At 36.2% G+C, this 20,207-nt stretch overlaps 1 protein-coding gene across 1 annotated transcript in view; it reads right to left on the bottom strand.

Annotated features, from left to right (window-relative positions):
* Nucleotides 1–18,709, bottom strand: part of LOC121737578 (ABC transporter G family member 23) — a 106,772-nt gene extending 88,063 nt beyond the window's left edge. The window contains exon 1 of the mRNA XM_042129235.1: nucleotides 18,551–18,709. The gene's annotated coding sequence lies outside the window, so the exon portion shown is untranslated. The remainder of the gene's footprint in view (nucleotides 1–18,550) is intronic.
* Between the last annotated feature and the right edge of the window lie 1,498 nt (nucleotides 18,710–20,207).

Raw genomic sequence — 20,207 nt, forward strand, 5'->3', positions numbered from 1 at the left:
CCGGCCTTTTAAGAGGGAATAGGGTAAAAGGGGAGGGTAGGGACGGGAAGGGAAGGGAATAGGGGAGGGTAGGGGATTGGACCTCCGGTAAACTCACTCACTCGGCGAAACACAGCTGTTTCACGCCAGTTTTCCTTGAGAACGTGGTATTTCTGCGGTCGAGCCGGCAAATTCGTGCTGAAGCATGGCTCTCCCACGTCCAAAGTGGCGACCGATGAGACAGTGGTGTGACTGAGCTCTCGGCCAATTGGCGGAGAGTGTCTCGACTTGTAGGTTCAAGCCCTTATTGGTCAGACGGCTGCATCATGATGATGATCAAGGATACGGTGAAAGGCGGTTGCGCAAGCCCCGGCCGCCCGCGCCAGCCCGACCGCTGTTGAAATGTGTGCCCATGACGTAAGAGTTAGCTAACGTGTTTACACATCTCAGATGAATGGAGTGTACTCCCAGATGAATCAGAAATAGCTAATCTTGAATCCATACTTCCATACAAATTATATTAGGCTCGAATTATATGCGTCCGCGAAAACGAGCGGTTTGGCGGCCACAATAATTATTATTTATTGCGAAATTTACAAGCAAGGATTCAAATGACGATGAATTTAGACGACCTCTGTTGCTCAGTTGTTGGTAGCTCAAGCTGGGAGTCGTGGGTTCGGATCCCGCCGACGAAACAAAAAGTTTTCAAAGTTCCTGGGTCTTGGATGTGGTTGTGACTTGTGTATCATTATATAATAAAAATCTTAAGTATTTATGTATAGTATAAAAATATTAAATATATTTCCGTCGTCTGGTACTTGTAACAAAAGTCCTTCAGGTACTTCACACGGGGCCAGACTGACGTGGTGTGAAGCGTCCATAGATAATAATAAAAAAATGACAGCGCAGCCGCTTTAAATCTCGTGATGTAGCGGTCAAAACAATCCAGCCTAAATGCGAAAGTGTGTCTGTCTATCACCTCTTCACACTTAAACCGCTGAACCGATTTTGATAAAATTTAGTATGCCGATACTTTGTGAGATGGGAAAGGATGAAGGATAACGATTCCCGAGCAATAAACGAATTTTGGTGCAAAAGATGAAAGAGGGCGTCATCTAGTAAACAATATTAGTAATTTATCCCAGACGTTAACTATACTATTAATTATTATAACAATAAACATTAAATACAGGGCCACCGCTACCATATATGTGCAATGTGTGTAATGCACACGGGCGCCATCCTCTAGGGGCGCCAAATCGCCATCTTTAGGGGCGCCAAAACCAAGGACCCAAAAAATGTGCCTATTGGGGCGCTAAAATCTTTTTTTGCACACAGGCGCCCTTACCGGGGCCCTGATTAAATATAAAAATACCTAGCAGTGTTTTTCTCGGCTGAGTCCATTGGACCACTTTTCATAATTGAGTCCATTGTCCAAGAATACTATTTTGATGCAATATTAATGCTTTGTTCCTTGTTTACTTCATTGCATTTGCTATTAATCTACAAAGGTCTTTATGTACCAATTAGTTCAAATTTCAAACGTCATCTGTTTGAAGTTTGAAATAAACGAGTATAGTATTTTCTAGGAAATATATAAAAATTGGAGTACATTATTCATATATTGGGAGTGGGCTGAGTGTAAAAATACAAGTCCAACATCCCACAAAAAGACTTCAACGCACTACAGCGTGCTACGCTCAACTTTTTACGGTTTTTAGGGTTCAGCTGTAACTATCAGCGGGGCTAAAATGGTCGCTTTGGAGAATCATAATATTATGAATTTGGAGAATCAAATTCTTCAAGTATTCTTCAAGTATATATGTGGGAGAGCCATGCTTCGGCAAGAATGGGCCGGCTCGACCGGAGAAATACCACGTTCTCACAGAAAACCAGCGTGAAACAGCGCTTGCGCTGTGTTTCGCTGAGTGAGTGGGTTTACCGGAGGCCCAATTCCCTTTCCTATCCTCCCCTATTCCTTTCCCTTCCCATCCCTACCCTCCCCTATTACCCTATTCTCTCTTAAAAGGCCGGCAACGCAGCTGCAGCTCTTCTGATGCTGCGAGTGTCCATGGGTGACGGAAGTTGCTTTCCATCAGGTGACCCGTTTGCTCGTTTGCCCCCTTATTTCATAAAAAAAAAAAAAGTCCCATAAGAGCACCGGTGATCGCGACAACAATAAAATACAATAGCATTTCCTGGAAACTGTGATCGAAGTAATAATGTGATTCATTTTTAAAAGTCCCAAAATGGTCACTCTTTTTGCAATTCATGTATAATACATTCGTCAATTTGGCAGTTTTGACAATTCATTTGCTGAATTGATCGAGGGGAATTGCTAAATGTGACCATTTTAGCCTCGATGTTTTTCCGTTTATCACTGTATAAATCGTGATTCGACATTTACAATTCTTTTCTATAGGATTTTTTTTTTCTTTTTTCTATAGGAAATGTCCCAACATCATGAATTTGCACATACAATAATTGAAAAAAATTTCACAGTGAACATTACATTTTGTATAAGTTATGTATAATGTAATAACTAATAAGGCATGAAGTACTTAGAACACCTATGATTTTTATTATTAACCTTATGCCCATAATAATAAAATTTTATAGGTCATAATCATTACTTAATTGTTAATAGGAAAGTATAAAACTGAGTGGCCGTTAACTCATAATTACATCAAATTATTAATATAATAACACATTGCCTGTTCCATGTGTCCATAATAATTATTATATTACATAATCTACACGTAAAATGTCTGTTTGTTTGAATGTTTAGTATGCTTTGACACGAATGGGTCGGGAGACTCAATAATAATGAGTAGACATCGGATTATATGCACGATCAAAGTGCCGAAATATGCAAGCAAATATGCACGAAAAAATGGCCGAAATATGCACAAAATATGCACAATCAAAAGTCACTTATTATAATAATGTTTTCCAGTCTTGCTCATAATAAATGCACTAGTTTTCATAATTCCCTTAAAACCAGGACTTTTTCTTCTTTCCTTACCTACTTACAATCTTAGTGCCCATGGAAGTTAATAACCGATTTTATTCAATTTTTTTTCAAATGTGGTCAACTACAAAGAAACATTTTGTTTCTAGAAAGATATTGTACTTCGGGTGTATTGAGGAAGTCTTTGAACAAGGGTGGGCTACATATTTAAAGGATTTTGATCTATCATACCTCTGTTTCGTGCCCTCGGTGTGTAATATGATAGCTAGTTTGGAGACAACGAGCGCATAATATGGCCGAAATATGCACTATCAACGAAAAAATGCCAAAATATGCACTATCGCCTAAAAAGCCCGATTATATGTATTTGCATAATTGCATAATATGCAAATGCATATAATGGGGCTTTTTAGGCGATAGTGCATATTTTGGCATTTTTTCGTTGATAGTGCATATTTCGGCCATGTAAATGTCTAATAATGAGTATACTTTCATATTATTTTTTATAATATTACTTTTGTTTTTACCTTGAAAGTCGGTTTCAATTTTTGTTAAAAAATAATAATACATAAATATAATAAATGCGAAAGTGCAGCGTCTGTCGGCATTCACGCTCAAACCACTGAACCGATTTGCTGAAGTATGGAGATTCTTTGAATTTCGAGAGAGCGCATAGAATATTTTTTACCCGGAAATATAACGCATGCGATAGATAGTTCCTCCTGAACGCGTATAGACTGATTAGTGTATACTCATATTAGGTACTTATATAATACATTTATAGCTTAAAGTAATTGGTGTCTATAGGTCAGAGGATACATAAGTATAGTTAAGTGAGCGTTAAATTATAATTAATGATTTGTTACCGCGGCTAGAGCACAAACTAATTATTATTATGCCTATTGCATGTAGGTACCTAAAGTTTTTTTGGATAATTTGGAAAAATGAAAGGTAGTAGGGCAAAGTACCCATCGTTGGCAGTATTCCTATTGGCTACTGCTAGTGTTATATTGCTCTTATATTATTAAGGAACTACGTCCGGAAAATAAACGAATTCGAGAGCCACACCTCCAGGCTACGTTCGTTGTTATAGTTCTAATTTGGGCACATTATTTAGTACAAATTAATATTTATTTTAATTGTTTAACCCATCAACTCCCAAGCGGCCTGGGTGCCGCATGGCAATTAAATATATATTGTGTCTGCGATTCCCACGATCGAGGTATTAATTTCAATCTTTAACTAACCCTAAATTTTAAGTATGTTGTACTAGCCAATAGTCCATAGTAGTCTGAAATAAATTATATTTGTATTTGGATTTGGAAAACTTTTTGTGTACGTTGATCTAAGATAGTGTGCGTTTTTATTTTATTAATGTTAAGGTTTTCTTAAATCGTTATAATACAATAATATTTTATATTAACCATTCTCTTCCATACAAAGAGCGTGAGAAACAACAAATTGAACGTGTGTATTGAAACTGTACAAGTGTTAAAATTGTAATTTGCAGGTTAATAATTGTAAATGATAACGATGATAACGATACGAAGATTTGTTACAAGAAACAGTTTCCTGGTGACACGCGCCGCTGACGTCGCCACGTGGAGCGTTACATACATACATAATATATACATACATAATATATACATACATACATATATTATACGAGCTTTTGCCCGCGGCTTCGCTCGCGTTAAGAAGTATTATTATATACAAATTTTCATCCCCTATTTTAACCCCTTGGGGTTGGAATTTATCAAAATCCTTTCTTAGCGGATAACATCTACCTGCATGCAAAATTTCAGCCCGATCCGTCCAGTGGTTTGGGCTGTGCGTTGATAGATCACCATGTCAGTCAATCACCTTTGAGTTTTATACAGGGTGTAACAAAAATAAGTGATAATATTTTAGGGTGTGTATGTGTTCCTTGTATACAGTTCACTGTGAAAGAAGCAGCGCTGAAAGACCAAATTTTTTTTTCACTTTTGTATGGGCAAGGGCCCGAGCGTCACGAGTTTCCCCGTACAAAAGTAAAAAAAAATTTTGGTCTTTCAGCGCTGCTACTTTCACAGTGAACTCTCTACAAGGAACACGTACACACCCTAAAGTATTATCACTTATTTTTGTTACACCCTGTATATATAGACATACAACACACCTAAATGCATCCATACTTGATATTATAAATGCGAAAGTGTATAATGTGTTTTCACGCCTAAACCGCCGAACCGATTTTGATGGAATTTTGTAAGGAGATACTTTGAGTCCCGGGAAAGGACATAGAATTCTTTTTATCCCGAAAAAATGTACGGTTCCTGCGCGACAAACGAATTTTGACACAACGGAGTTGCGGGCGACATCTAGAACAATATACACACCTAAATGTAAAGTACAGCATACTGATATTATAAAAAAGTATGTACTATATTGTCTACCATACCGTAATAACTAATTTCGCTAACGGCCGTTCCCAATATTCAATCTATCTCTGGTTTGACATACAACCGATCGCAGCTAACATTGAATTGACATAAAATATATGTCTCTAATGTCTAATGTGAGCTATTCCTATCTCTAGTAGGGCAAAACCAGAGATAGATCAAATATTGGGAACGGCCGTTAGACTATAGGTAGATTTGTTGTTGTTTGACTAGATATTAACGCCCTCAACTCCGAAACTCAGAAAATGGTGTAAGGCATGACCATACACCATGAACCATCGTCACACATACAGCCCTGGAGCGTGCCTGCAGCGTGTAGGCCGCGGCCTAGAGGCAGCAGGGTCCTAGAAGTTCGGCAACGTCGGGGGGCGGCAAATTTCATACGTGGGGCGGCGATAAAGTAGCCTACGCTCATAAAAAATATAAATCCGGCACTGTTCACAGGTAATAATTATAACACGACTAACTTATGTAATTACTGACTAAAGACCTACTCGGTCACCGGTCAGTAGAATTTTAGTTCACAGGATACAGTGTAGAAAACCCTGACATAGTATTTGCTGGCCCTAGACTAGAACAAATCTACATTCTACACTAATAAAATGTTTAACTATGTATCTGTCTATCTGTTACCTCTTTACTCCCGAATCGTTAACCAATTTTGCTGAAATTTGCAATGACATTGAGTCCCGAAAAAGGACATATACGATACTTACTTTTTATGCCGGAAAAACTTACGGTTCCCGCGAATTGAGGATGCTTTGAATCCCGAAAATGGACCATATACATAGTTTTAAAGCGATTTTCGGCCCATGCTCTTTGTCAAGAGCCTCTTAAATAATTGCTCAATCATAGAGTAAATTATCCTACTATCCTACTTCCTACTAATATTATAAAGGCGAAAGTTTGTTTGGATGTATGGATGTGTGGATGTATGGATGTTTGTTACTCTTTCACGCAAAAACTACTGAACGGATTTCAATGAAACTTTACAATAACATAGCTAATACATCAGAATAACACATAGGCTACAATTTTAACCGACTTTCAAAATGGGGGAGGTGTTATGTTCGTTTTCTTATGTTCAACGATTACTCCGCCGTTTGTTAACCGATTTTCAAAATTTTTCTTTTGGTACGAGTATATATACCAAAACAAAAATTTTGAAAATCGGTTAACAAACGGCCAAATTGGGATGATACCCTATAGGGTATCATCCCAATTTGGTATTATATTCACAAAAGTGGTGATCTGATGAAGGATCTATAAGTAATCGAGGGAACTCCTCACAATTTATAGGGAAACATGTGGTGACTTCGGTTTCGTGAGAACTATTCTAAGCATATGCTACCAACAAGTAAGATTTTGCACCGAGGTATACCTGGTATACCTTGGTTCGGAAGGTGCTGAGAGAACTCCTGATTCTTTATAGTTTGGGAGTTTTGGCGTTGTTTTAAGATCGGAAAGCATATGCTACTATGCAAATTACATTCATCATCATCATCACTACCATATTATACCATGCATGTCTTTTAGATCGAGTCTCGAATTTGTCAAGCGATAATTTAAAAACATCTATACCTACCTAATATTATAAACCTGAAGAGTATAACTAAGGTCCGATATAAAAACTTATTTCAGTGTTAGATAGCTCATTTATCGAGTAAAACTATAGGTTATATATCATCACGCTAAGACTAATACGACCGAAGAAACTCAGAAAAATGTGGGAAAAACGGGTTAAATATTAGAAATTATGAACTACTGGAGCAATTTTTATGGCAATATTTGGCACAGATATATAGTAGACCAAGTGAAGGGAGTAGGGACATAAGCTATTTTTTATGGGAAAATGTACGCTTTCCGTAAAATTCGTAATTTACGCGGGCGAAGCCGCGCGGGACATCTAGTATATTATAGTTGCTTTGAATCCCGGAAAAGGACCATATACATAGTTTTATTAGTTTTAAAGCGATTTTCGGCCCATACTTTTTGTCAAGACTCAAGAGTCTCTTTAATTGAAGTCACTCCTTTTGTGAAACCATGTTTTTAAGAAAATAGAGTTCTTATGAGTTTATTATGCCTATGTGTCTATCTGCAGCGTTTAACTCCTAAATGGAAACAGCGTCGCTCCTAAACGGAAGCGGACGTGATTTGAATAATCACTTCTCATCACCTTCTTTAACTCACTTTAGTTTAACTTGGTCAGGTTGTTCTAAAGTCTAAACGGTATAGCAGACAGCCATTGGTAAGTGAAACGTGTGAGGCCGCAGCCCAATTCCTAGCACGCAATGTGTACGGTCGAATACAGATCCAGTTTACCACAATTCTGTCTGTCTGTCGGTCTATCTGTTGTCTCTTCACGCTTTAACCATTGAATCTATGACCATAAAATCTTAAAAGTGGTAGCTAACAGAGATAGAAAGGATTTAATACTTTGATTTGATGGTCCTAAAATATGGATTGTTCTATTTGTAGGACAATGTTACACTTAAATTATATAGGTAACTATTAACCTATCATTATATACTCAGACCAAATAAAAAGTCATTTTATTTGGTCTGAGTATCAATATACAAAAAATCTGCTGGTTAGGGTTCCGTAGTCAACCAAGTTTTATTGGTTACAGAACCCTAAAACGGAACCCTAGCGAGCTAATTTTTTGTATAAAGATAGGCTAAAAGAACCCGGACTATTATAGTACTGCTCCCGCTCGATAAAAGTATTTTGGCGGAACAGACTTGCGGGCGTCATGTCATACAATGTCTCTGAGTGCAGCTGTAAGTAGTAACTTGAGATTTATCCAAATGCCAAGTGGGCATTAAACACACTTTTAAACTGGTATTTGCAATTACATAATGTACATTAGGTAGCTTACCGATCTATGCCGCGAATAACCGCGACCGACAAAAATTCAAACAAAATGCCACTTTATGATTCAGTGTATATTAGGTTTCATTTTGCTGTACGCCACTACAAAGCAGCGCCGGCAATTGCTAGACCAATGTCGGTAGAAAATGCAACCTATAGCCACAGAATATATAAAAGTACTCCGTCTATAGCCTAGGTCATAAATTTGGTTTTTGGTGGAAGTCCAGTCCCTGAGGTAGATCGCGGAGGGTCGTGGGGGGAGTTCTGTGTTAGACAGATCCAGGATATCCCCCCGTATATGGCTGAAGGCAAACCGCAGGTGGTTTTAGTCTGTAAGCCCGACGTCGGCAGTCCCACATACCCCCGGGGTGCTTCAGCTGACTGAGGCACATCCCCAACCCGCGGCACCCATGCCCCATAAAGGGTTTCCCCTGCGCATAAAAAAAAGGTCATGAAGTGGTATTTTATTTTAATTATTGTCAATCGCAGTCGCTCGTGGCAAAGATCGGAAAGTCGCCTTTAGGTATGAGTCAGCATTTCACAATCATTTCTCGTAACTCGCAGTTACAAACACGTACGAGCTAATATTAACTCATGAGATTTCAGATTCATGGTAAATGACACATATTTATCCCTAAGAAGTGTAAACACATGAGGAAACAGAAGAATATTTAAGAGATCTCTAAGACTCTATGTTTTGCTGTCTGTATCTGATGTGTAACAAAACAAAGTGATAATAAATATTTTAGACAAAAAACAGGTTAAATAAACGCTGTGAGCACGCTTTAAATATAGCCATTGGCTATGAAAGTGGTGATATAAGGGTGTATGTAAGCTTCTAAGTTCTACATAGCGCCTATGTGACCAAATTAGGCACACTTTATATTACCTTAATTGCTATGATATTGCTATATTATTTAGCTTTTTGCTATGTAGATAGCTATTTAAGTTTTTTCAATTTTCAGTCAAGGTCGTTTGTTCTGGGGATGGCCTTAGTTTTTTTTTTTTTTATTATAAAATTGTGGCCGTCTATGGACTGTTCGTCCATATCCTTTTTTTGTTATTTGATTATTTAGATTTTTCGCACCAAGGATAATTGAAATAATATTATAAATTTTAATTAATTGCCTTGGCCTTAGTCTTTAAGCTGTCTATGAGTCCCCTGCATAGAGTTTACTGTGAAGTGTGAACCTAGTGCCAGCGCTGAGAGTTACTTTTGTTTTAACTTTTGTATGGGGTAAAGTCACTGGGGCGCTTGCCCAATGCCCATACAAATCATAAAATAATTTTGCTCTTTTCCTTTAGCCAAGACCTATTCTTTATCGCTTCTTAATAGAAAAACCTATCAAAATGCATGGAATTGACATAAGCGTTCGTTAATATGAAGTTGACGTTCGACTCGTCTAATGTCGATTCCATACATTTTGATCGGCGATTCTATAAAGAAGCGAAAGGTCTTGGCTACAGGCTGCTCTGCTTCTTTCACAGTGAACTCTATAAACTCCCACACCGGTTTTGGTGACGGTGGCCAGTTTCATTGAAACCAGGCCAGTTACGCAGGAGTAATTTTATAGTGCCCTAGTGTGTGCGCAGTACACAAGAGCACTCTCAATTCCTTTATTCCCATAGCCCAGTGGGACGAACGACCGACACGACCGGCGAGAGATCAGGCGCAGGACCGACTTTTACATGCCCATCCGACGCATGGATCATCTTACTTGTCAGACAATCAGGTGATCAGCCTGCATTGTCCTAACCAAACTTAGAAATAACATGTTTCCAACGCGGGAATCGAACCCACGACCTCCGAGTCAAGAACCGCGCTCTAAACCAGTTGACCACGGAGGCGTTAGGGCCGGGACACAAAAACACGGCACGACGTCGTACGGCGTCGTACGACGTCGTGCCGTGGTTTTTTACGAGGCGCGTCCGACACGGCGCCGTACGACGCCGTACGACGTCGTGCCGTGTTTTTGTGTCCCGGCCCTTACACAGTGAAAAGGGAACTATATACAAGGGACACAGAGACACCTAAAGTATTATCGCTTGGTTTTGTTCATCCTGTAGAGTTGACTGTGCAGAGGCAGCGCTACAAGAGTTATTTTTTGTATGGTATCTTCCTGTAGAATATCACATTTGGGCTTGAGTACAGGCCTGCAAGGATGTGCATTTTTTTAAAGTTATTTCATTCAAAAAGCAAGCTGGTAGAGGAAAATTCCGTTAACAACTTCCTCCTCTCGTCTAGGTCAGCAGGAAGTCGGTGTTTCGATGATATATTACCATACTATGTCGCGTATACATGCTACATGTAGTTGTATGTACTATCAAAAAAGATATAATATGATAGCTGACCTACGTCATTTGGTCAGATTATCAATTCAATGTAGAGCTCGACAAGGCTTTAAATACACGTGGCGAAAAAAGGAACTAACGCTGTCATCATACAAAAACGCCATTTTTGACAGTTCTACTTTACCAGCAGCGCCCCCGCCCACGTTCTTATAAAGCCTTGTCGGACCATAGCATCTGTTGGCTGGGTTTGACATAACACGACCAAATTACATAGGTCCATCAGATGCCTATGAATCAACTTCTATGATAGTACTGTCAAAGAAGTTAATATAATAATAATGTGATGGCGGACCTACGTCATTTGGTCGCGTTAAGTCAAGGCGTCGCGTTAAGGCATCAAGTCAATCGAAATGTTAGTGAATGAAATATAAATAAGTAAATAAAGTCATTCAGTTTGTTTCACCCTTTAGATAATAATCATAGTTGCGCTTATTCATGTTAAATTTTGTACTAAAATAAGTATCAAAGAAGAAGATATAAGATGATGGCAAACCTACGTAATTTGGTCGCATAATATCAAAAGATCACGAATTACATTAAATTGATATAGTAGATACCTGACGTAGGCCTAACTACTGCCTATGAATGAATTTCTTTTAAGGAACTACCCATCAAAAAAATGGTGGACGTGCGCAATTTGGTCACTCTAAGTCAAGTCAATGATTGAATTAAATAATAATTGTTAAAGAAAAAAAAACATTTAATTTTGTTTCGACCTTTAGGTAACCACGATTGCGCTCATTACAATTTTATTATAATGAGTAAAATTATTTATTATTGATAAAAAATTCATTTGTTCATGCACGAATGTCATTCTATCATTCAGCGGTCATTCACATCGGCGCAGGCGCATCCCTTGATTACAGACACGTTTTTTAGGGTTCCGTACCTCAAAAGGAAAAAACGGAACCCTTATAGGATCACTTTGTTGTCCGTCTGTCCGTCCGTCCGTCTGTCAAGACCCTTTTTCTCAGGAACGCGTGGAGGTATGAAGCTGAAATTTATATCAATTACTTAGGTCTACTGTAAGGATATTGTGAGTCTTTCTACTGAACGAATAATAGAAGTGGCCTGCATAGAGCTGAACCATCTAATAATTGTAAGCGTATACAGGCCTCCATCAGGGTTATACGAATCTTTTGAAGTAACTATGGAACAAATTTTGTCAAAAATATGTGCATCTAACAAAAAGGTTATTATATGTGGCGATTTTAACATTAATTTATTAGATTTAACCTCAACTACTGTTAGATTCACATCTTTATTTCAATCGTATAACCTTTACAGTTTGTTTCAGGAACCAACAAGGGTCTGTGAGACTACAGCCACTTGTATTGACAATATATTTACTAATCTTATTCCAGACAAAAAAGAAATAATTAATAAGCTAAGTTCTGATCACTGTGGACAAATAGCCTCTTTTAATATCAAATGTGACAGTGATGCGAAGAAAAATCTTGTGTTTATTCCTGTGACCACAAAACGTATTGAGCAATTTAGAAGTAAATTAAATTCAAATATCCATTTATTGGACAGCTCACATAGCTCTGATGAAGCTTTTAATAAATTATTTAAGGTGATAAGAACTCAATTTAATTCAATATTTACTTCTAAAACGGTTAGAAACAGTAATAAAAAAACTAAATTTATTAATTGGGCAACAAAAGGAATAAAAATAAGTAGGAAAAGATTATATGACTTATATGATGAAAGGTGTATTAACAATAGTGAAGTATTTAAAGCATATGTTAAAAACTACTCAAAAACCTTCAGAAAAGTTTGTAAAGCTGCTAAAGCCCTATATATAAAAAATAAAATTAAAAACTCTAAAAATAAAATCAAAACAACATGGCAGGTAATAGCGGGTGAGACTGGAAATGTCACCTGTCGTAGCTCTGATTTTGAACTATACTTTGAAAATAAAAAGATTACTAATGATCAAGAAGTTGCGACGGTCTTTAAAAAGTTTTTTGCTGACATTCCGGTCTCAACGACAAAAAATTTAAATTCTTCGTCTGAAGCTGCCGAAAAGCTACTCAGAGACAATGTAAAGGAATGTGATGTCAATTTTAAGTTTAGAGAAATTAACCCCAGAGATATTATTGATACCTTTAAATTGTTGAGTATCAAAAATACTGCTGATCTCTGGGGCATGTCCACAAAAATTATTAAATCAATAATTGACATCGTAGCTCCTCATTTAGCAATGATTTTCAATGACTGTATAAAAAATGGTGTTTTTCCTGACTTAATGAAGCATAGCAAGATTGTTCCTTTATTCAAAGCCGGAACTAAATCGGATCCCACGAATTTCAGGCCTATATCAATTCTACCGACCTTTAGTAAAATATTTGAAAAAATTATTTTAAAACAATTACTAGTACATTTTAATTCTAATAATTTATTACATGATAATCAATACGGATTTACTAAGGGTCGATCCACAACGGATGCTGGTATAGGACTCCTTTGCAGTATTTTTGAGGCTTGGGAGGAGTCGCAGGATGCCTTAGGTGTTTTTTGCGATCTCTCCAAAGCCTTCGATTGTGTTGAGCATGCTACATTGATCAGGAAATTGCGCCACTACGGAATTAAAGACTCTGCTCTCAGCCTTTTGACTTCTTACCTTAAAAATAGGACTCAAAGGGTTGAGGTTAATAGTAAAAGGTCCAAAGGAACCAAAATAGAATTAGGTGTCCCACAGGGATCTATATTAGGCCCATTTCTTTTTCTCATCTATATAAATGACTTACCTTATCTAGTTAAGGATAATAATAATGAGATAGTGCTTTTTGCTGATGACACTTCACTTATTTTTAAAGTGAAGCGACAACAGTCGAACTACGACGAGGTAAACAGTGCTCTCTCAAAAATAGTACATTGGTTTAATGTTAATAACTTACTTTTAAATTCTAGTAAAACAAAATGTATAAAGTTTACTTTGCCCAATGTTAGGCAAGTCCAAACCAATGTAGTATTAAATGATGAGAAGATGAATTTGGTAGACAACACTGTATTCTTAGGTATTACACTTGATAGTAAATTACAGTGGGGTCCTCACATTGTTAATCTTGCAGGTAGGCTCAGTTCTGCAGCATATGCAGTCAGAAAAATTAGGGAAATTTCTGACGAAGATACGGCACGATTAGTATATTTTAGTTATTTTCATAGTAGGATGTCATATGGAATCCTTTTATGGGGAAACGCTGCCGACATTAATACAATATTTGTGCTGCAGAAGCGAGCCATACGTTCTATTTATAAAATGTCTGCTGTAGAATCTCTGAGAGATAAATTTAAAGAAATTGGTATTCTAACTGTTGCTTCTCAATACATTTTGGATAATGTAATATATGTTAGAAAAAATATAAGTAAATTTAAAGTTAAAAGTGACATTCACTCTAGGAATACTAGAAATAAGCACAAGCTAGATATGCCGGTGATCAGACTTAGTAAAGTCAATAAATCTTTTAAAGGTCAATGTATACGCCTTTACAACAAAATCCCAGAAAACGTTCAAAATCTTTCCATTAATAAATTTAAAAAAGTAGTTAAAGAACGTTTGTGTGCCAAAGCCTATTATAAGGTCAATGATTTCATAAACGATGGCACACCTTGGGAGTAGGATGGCTTCTTGCAAGGCTACTTCTTCATTATTATAGGACTTACAATTATGTATGTGGATATTGTATATAATATTTAGTTACAAAATTGTAAACTTTATTTTAAAAGATTAATTTTTTTCTCACTTTTTTTGGTAAAAAAGTGGGCCCCGTGCGAGTTTCTTACGCCGGTTCTTCTCGCCGGGTTAGTTCCCGAACCGGTGGTAGGCATCATGTAGGACTTTCTGAAAACATTTATTTTAAATTTATTCAGAAATAAAACAATTTTGATTTGATTTGATTTGATTTGTCCCTTGAAGCTGTGAAAAAATCAAACTTCTAAGCCAACGCAATCAAAAGATACAGCCGTTTATGCCGCAAATTTTCGACACTTGCAAGGGAATCAAAACCTACAGGGTGCTTCCCGTGAACTCAGAATCTTGAAATTTGGTACGAAGCAACGTCTTATAGCATAGATAAAGGAAAAATTACGAAAACCATAAATTTTTAGTTACATCACATAATATATTTTTTTTTAATAATTTTAAACTTACTACCCATTTCCTCATAAACGCGTAGAGGTATTAAATTGAAATTCATACCAAATACTCAGGTCTATAATACCTTTAAGCTGTAACAAAATCAAACTTCTATGTCAACGCAATCAAAAGAAACAGCAATTTAAGCTGCATATTTTGAAACTCGCAAGTACTCGCAAGGGAATCAAAACCTAAAGGGTACTTCCAGTCGACCTAGAATCTTGAAATTTGGCATGAAGCAACGTTTTATAGCACACATAAAGGAAAAATTCCGAAAACCTTAAATTTTTAGTTACATTACAAAATATATATTTTTTAATAAATATAAACTTATTACTTTTTTCCTCATGAACGCGTAGAGCTATCAAGTTGAAATTCATATCAAATACTTAGATCTAATTGCCTTTAACCCGTGAAAAAAAAAAAATTCTAAGTCAACGCAAAAACGCAAAACGCAAAAGTACAACCATTGATACCGCATATTTTGAAACTCGCAACTACACGCAAGGGGATTAAAACCTAAAGACCACTTCCCGTTGACATAGAATCTCGAAATTTGGTAAGAAGCAATAGCTTACAGCACAGGTAACAGAAAAATTCCGAAAAGCTTAAAATTTTAAGTAGTTACTTTGTAAACCTTGCAGGTTTGTACGGAACCCTCGGTGCGCGAGTCCGACTCGCACTTGGCCGGTTTTTCCTAATGACCCATCTATATCCTAAAACAAACATTTTTTTTCTTGCTACCTGTTTGATCATTTTTTATTTTATAATCAACTAGAGAACTACTCCATCGTTGGCGGTCCTTCTATTATTGGCACTTAGATTTTTAAACCAATGATATGAGTGTATTTTATAGTGTGAAAATGAACACATAATAATTATATATACTTACGAGCTTTTGCCCGCGGCTTCGCTCGCGTTAAGAAGTATTATTATATACAAACTTTTATCCCCTATTTTAACCCCTTGGGGTTGGAATTTATCAAAATCCTTTCTTAGCGAATGCCTTCGTCATAACATCTACTTGCATGCAAAATTTCAGCCCGATCCGTCCAGTGGTTTGGGCTGTGCGTTGATAGATCACCATGTCAGTCAGTCACCTTTGAGTTTTATATATATATATAGATAGTGACAGCATTTGTAATTTTTATCTTAGACTAAACTAGATGAACACCTGTATCATTTCCCTATTTTTATATATTTCAAGACAAAAATTAGCCAAATTGGTTCAGCCATTCTCGCATTTTAGTAAGACTATTCATAACTCTATTTTAAAAAGATAAAACCGACTTCAAAATTGTACGTAATTGAGAATTAAAACTCCCTGTCTCCAAAACTACTGAACCGATTTTAATGAAACTTGCACTATTTCCTAAGTTGAACAATACCTAGTACAAAAAAATATTTACTGAAATCGGAATCGTAATTCCAGAGATATCCGAACAAAAACATAAAAACATACATAATATACTTACATACATACATACATACATACACTTTTGAAATTTGGCACATTTGTTCAGACGCTGATATAGACTAACATAATATTATACGAAAATTGGGCAGTTCTTCGAATTATTTTTTTTTGAAGTCGGTTAAAAATTTAAAATTCATTTTTATTTATAAAGAAGAATATCAAGATATTATGTAAAATGTTGTGCACAAAATTTATCATGCAACGAGTCGCATATTTTTTTTCTTTACTTAGAGAGCTTAGTCAACATTGACTACGTCGCTCCATTAGTACAACAATAACATTTAATCTTAAATCTAGAGTCGCATATTTTCCTGAGTGAAGACTATCCTATGTCCTCTCCCGGTAAGTGGTAACTGGTAACCAAAGTGTCTCATACATTTTGCACTTATAATTTAAACGTGTTTTCATTTTGTTTTTATCTTTTAGACGTACAAGTTGGTTTTTACTTTCATTCCAGTTTAAAAACCTTGACGTACCTAACTTATAAGTTATAACATATATTAACTACAGTCTACAACGTATCTACGCATCAGTTTTAAACCTATTACTTGAGGAAGGTAATGTTTTTCGAGTTAACTAATTAGTAGTTAATAATTACCTACCGAATAGGTTTTTTAAAAATTGTTCATAGATAGAGATCCTTATGTAAGGGGTCCTTTATGAGAACTATTTTTTTATTTTGATTACATTTAGCACAGATTAAAAGTAAATGAGGAAGGTGACATCAGCAAGGCAAAGTTTCTGTTTAATAAATCACGAAGATCTAGTTATGACAATTATCTACAAATTACGGGTTTTTACTCTACCCTTTAAAGTTTATATAAATACTTCATTACAATATTCAAATTACAATAAGTATTTATACGCGATGAATGCTGAAGATTGCTCAAGATTGCCATCACAGCTTATGTAACTTTGGAGATTGCGTTTAAAATGGCCGACTGATCTTAAAAAGATAAATCGATGCTTAAAACAATATGGCTTTCAAGTTATGTAAGTTTCATCTTCTGTTGTGATTTTGATGACTCTAGTACTCTATTATCTTTACTAATAAAAACATTAATGTAACAGTCATCTGGTTGACTCTACTTTTTGATTGAATGACTAGCCAATTAATTAAATGACACCATTTAATTTACAGTTAAAGACTTGACGAGTTGACCTTTAGTTAGATGTTAAAAGTTACAGTCAACGACTTGACGAGTCGCCCTTTTGGTTTTAATTTAATGAAATTAAATGGTTTTATTTATTTCGCTAGTCATTCAATCAAATAGCAGATTGACCAGCTGTCTGCCTGTCTTTGTCTGGCACATAGCAAAAAATTAGGCAGGCATAGACTTTGAATTTGAGAGATTTGAATATTCTAAATATCTCTATTAATATGGGTGCACATATTTTGTACAATCTTTATCGTCCTTCGAAAATGAACTTGTTTTTTTTTCCTTCTAAGAAACCAGTTTATACCAGTTAATTTGCGATAGATCAAAACAATAGATTGGAAATGGTAAAATAGCTTTAAAATTTTGCTCTAAATTATGTAGGTACGAATACAGACCTAAACATAAAACTACGAATGTTTTACCTTATATTTTATTTATTGTATTGGGGCATTAAAATTAGTAGCAATTTATAGAGTCGTTTCTTTGTTTACGTTGAAATTATGTTAGAGCTACTCAAAGTATGTTGAGTAACACAATATACCGTCTTGGTAATTCTATAGTTCTTGGTACAATTAAAACTAGATAATATTACGACTTTGTAAACAATAGGTATTCCAGCCAGCCTATGGAATTTTTCCATTGGAATAATCTTTAAAATGATGACGTAGCCAATTAATTAATCATTGCCTTCGGTACGTGACGTAAAAAAAATAAACGTCATCGGTAGCTCCGGCGCGTTTGTGTTACTTTCTCCAGCCGTTTCCTACGAGTTAACGCACCGATTCCAATTTTGAACTTTTACTTTTCCGCGACCAAAACATTCCGAATTCCTTGTTGTTTTTTTTAATTTTAAATATTTCCGCCAATGACAAGTTACACAATGCCCTTAAAATTGTAAAAAGCCTTAAAGCGGTTTACTAACATACCCGTTTGACCAGTTCATTTACATTAAATATTCATTATTATTTAACATTTGTACCATTCGGTGATGAACATTTATGTTTAACCGCGTTTTTCCAACACACTTAACAACAAAATATTCATTTTGTTGCAGCGTGCAATAAATTACATAGTAAAATGCAATAATATTTAATGGTCAGCTGTGGTCAGACACAAGTAGATACATAGTAAGTGACAAAGTAGCGAGTACCAACTTACCACAATTCCGAAAATATTATATCCAATAGCACAGACACACACAAAGCCACAAGCTACTAGCACACACTTTCTTTTTTTTCTAAATGTTCACCGTTTTGAAAATGGAACGAAATCCAAGATGGCCGTCGTCCGCGTTCGATGCGGAGTGCGGCTTCTACCGTTGTGGCTCGTACTCACTCAGTAGGTTATAAGATTTCTTGTTTACGGAGCGTCCGAAAATATTTTACCTCCGATATAGCCTCTGCGCTGAGGACATAAGAGTCATTCGGGGAAATCCAGAGGTAAAATGTTCGGAACGGTCGACGCCACACATAGAAAGCAACTTCGTAATGTTGAAACTATTCCGATTCGAGTCGTAATGGATTATTTCACAGGCTTTTAGTGAATAAAAATAGAAAACAAAAATAACATTGTTATTCTCAGATGAATCGAGTAAACAAGATGTCCTTTTTTCAAGGTTTCACCTATGACCTACAATAGCTTATATCACCAAAATCATTGCCAAATTAATTTAAGATGCAGCACTTTTAAAGTCAGGACTTTGTTCGCGCAGAAATAAATCTACGATAAAATGAATTCTATCCTTTATCACGATACATAGCATCTCCATACCAAATTTCATCAAAATCGGTTCAGTAGGTTAAGCGTGAAGATAAAGAAATACACACTTTCTTAATATTGATTTTAAAGGAGTGACTTATAACATCCTTTTATTTTATTAAATTGAGCTCTATGTAGAGCAGAGAATTATATTTTCTGGACAAACATGAATTTTTCATACAAAAAATTTATAAACAACTAATGTGTAGTCGGGAAATCGAGACAGTAGCGGTCATTGACTCCCTGTCAAAAAACTTGTCATTTTCTATATAAACCACGATTGACAATGAATTAGTGTCAGATGTTCTTAGTCGAACCGCCGCGCCGTACTCAGAGAAATTTAATTACGATTAACCTAAAAAGGAAGAGTTTGACAGATAATGTATGGGGCTTATGCTAAAATTTTCATTTAATTACAATTAAGTAAGTAATTAATGTTCCACTCTGAGTTCAGCAGTATATTATGATATCGTATTTCGCATACTCGATGTGAACTAAATATGAAGCATATCACTCACTTCGAAAAAAGAGTATACAAGAGGTTTTCCGATGAATAGACTTAAAAGGTTAATGACCGCTACCGCCATGTTTCGCCGAGTACAGTATAGTGAAGAGTACAGTATAGTAGCTACTAGGTAGGGATAAAAGTTACCTAGCCAAATTGTATTCGGAATTTTCAACAGCGAAGTTAGAAATAAGAAATCCCACCAAAAACATTTCATGTTAAATGTTACCTTGACGACCACAAAAGGTTTGCCCTCTGAAAAAGACATCTTCATCAACTCTATCGACCCTAACTCCAACAAATTCCACATATTAATCAGTATGTAGAACTTCGCTGTTTCGCTACCGTCGTGGAGGTGAGGCGAATATTTAGTTTCTGATATTCAGATCAGAAACTAAATATTCGTTACCTACTTCAGTAGGTAACGAATAACTTTTATACGTGGGAGAGCCATGCTTCGGCACGAATGGGCCGGCTCGACCGGATAAATACCACGTTCTCACAGAAAACCGGCGTGAAACAGCGCTTGCGCTGTGTTTCGCCGAGTGAGTG

Source organism: Aricia agestis, chromosome 21 (genome assembly GCF_905147365.1).
Source record: "Aricia agestis chromosome 21, ilAriAges1.1, whole genome shotgun sequence".
Classification (NCBI taxonomy): domain Eukaryota; kingdom Metazoa; phylum Arthropoda; class Insecta; order Lepidoptera; family Lycaenidae; genus Aricia; species Aricia agestis.